Consider the following 3,576-nt stretch of genomic DNA (forward strand, 5'->3'; position numbering starts at 1 on the left):
CGCCGCCGCGGCCGCCGTCACCCGCGCGGGGCCAAGCGTGCGCCCCGCCGAGGACTAGAGGCCGCGCGCGCCGCCGCTGCCGGAGGCCAACAAGTGCGCGCCGTTCCGGGGACTAAGAAGCTGCTCGTTCCGACGCCCCTCCCGGGGCTGGTGGAGCTGCTGGGCTCCCTCCCTTGGTCTGGGCCCCGCCTGGAGGGCGGGCCCGGCGATTACTCACAATGTTTTTAGGGGATTTCGGGGGCCCCCTCCCGCTGATCGGAGGAGTTTGGTGATGTCACCCAGGCCCGGTCTGGAGCCCAGCCAGGGCTGCTGGCTGTGGCCGCCTGCCCTGCGCAGGGAAAGGCCCAGGCCTGCTTCGCCCGCAAAGGCCAGGTGGCTGAACTCTACACGGTTTCCTAATCGCTAAAGGTGTTTCTTGGTGGTTGTCGCGGCAGAAGCACTTTTTAATTAGCCTTCCACCCCAGTCTAACGCAGCGGGGGCGGAAGGGAACGACCGGACCTCTCCACCTGTCAGTGCTTGGACCGTGGGCTTCGCGGAGCCTGCTACACGCAAGGGGGACCGAGGCCGCGCCGCGTCCTCTCTGGCTAGCTAGGGGGGCCCGAGGGCTCGTAGGTTTAAGATGCATATGCGTTTACGGTTCATCCATACTGCAGGTCCTGGGGGGCGATGGATGGGCAGCGGTAAATCCCCAGAGCCTCGTCTCTGCAGCCAGATGTCTGTGTCTTAGAGGGTCCCGGATCCCTGGGGCAGCCTAAACGGGCAGGGTCATTTCCCCCTCTCCCCCACCCATCTCCCCAGGGGCTACTGCCAGGGTCCAACCTGTTGGCCAGAGCATTTCCACTAATTACCTATGAAGTGACCTCTTGGACTGTATGCGGGGTGAGGGAAGAGGCTCGAGTACCGCCCCCCCCCCAAGGCTTTTTCCTCATCCCCAAAGGAAGATGCTCCACGGCAGGAGGCAAGATTCTTCCCCAAATGGAGAAAGACCGAATTCGTTCTAAATTAGGGAATCATGTGGGAATTGGAAAAGATTGGAAATTCTGACTTGCTTTCCCAGGCTCTGAAAAAACAGGAAGAGAAAAGTGAAAACAGTTAACCACCCCTCCCACTCATTTCAGTTTCTCCTTTGGCTGGCCCGGATTTGAAGAGTCAGCTCACTTTTTTTTGAGGAGGCCGACTTGAGGTTGACAGAATGGATTAATTACAATCTTTGGTTAGTGACACACAAACATTGATCTTGCACGATCCTCTTTTTAAAATTCACATATATTTACAACTTAACACATTGAATTGCAGTGCGTCCATTGCAAAACTTAAGGGGCGAGGTAGAATACCACCAGGAGGTGTGTCCACCCACGTGCTCCTCACCTGTTCAGCCCCTCCTTACATGGGTGTCCCATGCACCATCACCCAGTATTCTCTATTATTCCCTTGACATGTTTTAAAACGAAAAAAAAAGTGAATTCACATATACATGCCTACACAATATGTTGTTTGGTTTTGATGAGTTCTGAACTATGAAGAGAGTATCATATTACTTGTCCTTTGTTGTTTGCTTTTATTACTCAACATATTACTAAGATTCATCTGTTCCATAGTTCATTCACTTTTTACTACTGTATGCTATTCTTTTTTTTTTTTTTTAAAGATTTTATTTATTTATTTGACAGAGATAGAAACAGCCAGCGAGAGAGGGAACACAAGCAGGGGGAGAGGGAGAGGAAGAAGCAGGCTCATAGCAAAGGAGCCTGATGTGGGGCTCAATCCCAGAACGCCGGGATCACGCCCTGAGCCGAAGGCAGACGCTTAACCGCTGTGCCACCCAGGCGCCCCTACTGTATGCTATTCTGTTGTATAAATATACCGTGGTTTGTTTGTTTATTCATCCTAAGGATGGCCACTTGGGCTTCTGGGTGTGGTTGGTTGGTTTGTTTTTTGCTATTATAAACGGTGTTATTAAGAATATTCCTGTATATGTGCCCTGTTATACATGTATCCAGGGCTTTTTTGGGTATATACCCAAAAGTGATTTATTAGGGTATAGAATTTCCCTTTATCAGTTTTCTAACTAATGCCTTGCTCTCTAGTATCCTCCAAAATTGATCAATAGGCATTTTTAATTTTTTAAAAAAGATTTTATTTATTTGACAGAGAGAGAGAGAGTACAAGCAGGGGGAATGGCTGGCAGAGGGAGAAGGAGAAGCAGGCTCTCCACTGAGCAAGGAGCCCGATGCAGGACTCCATCCTAGGACCCTGGGATCATGACCTGAGCCGAAGGCAGATGCTTAACTGACTAAGCCACCCAGGTACCTTGATCAATAGGCATTTTTAAAAAAAATATTAATGAATGCATAGATTTAAACATGTTTGATGTGCTTTGATCTGTTAATATCTGATCATTATTCTTATTGAAGTTCAAATTATTCCATGTCTGACCAGTGGAAACCTTTTCAACTCTGTTCTTCAGGCCTTTTGACACAATTCCACAATTCTGGTGTCCAAGATCTGGAATCAGAAAGCTTTCAGAGGAGCCTGGTTCTTCTTAGTGGGAAATGGTATTTAGAGACCACAGTCTGAGTGCTAGTATCAATAAGTATTGATACCAGGTAAGTCATTGTACATCTTTTCAATAAATAGTTAGGCTACATAGATAATATGAGATGCATCAGGAGTTCACATTGATATCTCCTTTTCAAATTTAGGACTACAGGATTTTAATTTCACCTCAACCATCTTATGTATTTCTCCTGTGTTAAAAAAAAAACAAAACAAAAAAACAAACCAAAAACCAAAAACCTTTATTTTCTTTTTTCAGAAATAGAGCAATCCATTCTTAAGTTCATATGCAGTCTCAAGGGACCCTGAATAGCCAAAACATCTGGAAAAAGAAGAACAAAGTTGATTTTAAAACTTACTACAAAAGAATACTAATCAAACCAATATGGTACAGATATATAGACCAATGAAATAGAATAGATAGCCCAGAAAAATAAACTCTCACATATATGGTTGAATAATTTTTGATCGGAGTGCTAAGATCATTTGGTGAGGAAAGAACAGTCTTTTCACAAATGGTGCTGGGAAAACTGGATATCCACCTTCAATAGAATAAAGGTGGACCCTTACCTTACATCATATACAAAAATTAACTCAAAATAGGTTGAAGACTTGAAGAGCTAAAACCATAAACTGTTTTTTTTAAAGGAGGAAAGAGAGAGAATGAGGGAGTGAGCACATGGGGTGGGGGAGGGGCAAAGGGAGAGGGTGAGAAAGAATCCTAAGCAGAGTCCAAGCCCAGCGTGGAGCCCAACACCAGGCTCAATCTCGCAACCCTGAGATCATGACCTGAGGTGAAATCAAGAGTTGGACGCTTAACCGACTGAGCCACCCCAGCGCCCTAAACTATAAAACTCTTAGAGGAAAGCAGAGGGGAAAATCTTCATGACATTGGATCTGGCAGTGATTTCTTGGATATGACACAACAGCACTGGCAACAAAAGAAAAATAGGTTTCAAAAAAATAAATTGGACTTTATCAAAACTGAAAACTTCTTTGCATCAAAAGGCACTATCAAC

At 45.9% G+C, this 3,576-nt stretch overlaps 1 long non-coding RNA gene across 1 annotated transcript; it reads left to right on the top strand.

Annotated features, from left to right (window-relative positions):
- Nucleotides 1–2,246: 2,246 nt before the first annotated feature.
- LOC105236454 lies at nucleotides 2,247–2,996 on the top strand. The gene is made up of 3 exons (XR_854901.3): nucleotides 2,247–2,307; nucleotides 2,469–2,607; nucleotides 2,817–2,996. It is a non-coding gene; the product is annotated as an uncharacterized LOC105236454 (long non-coding RNA).
- The last annotated feature ends 580 nt before the right edge of the window (nucleotides 2,997–3,576 follow it).

Source organism: Ailuropoda melanoleuca, chromosome 16 (genome assembly GCF_002007445.2).
Source record: "Ailuropoda melanoleuca isolate Jingjing chromosome 16, ASM200744v2, whole genome shotgun sequence".
NCBI lineage: Eukaryota > Metazoa > Chordata > Mammalia > Carnivora > Ursidae > Ailuropoda > Ailuropoda melanoleuca.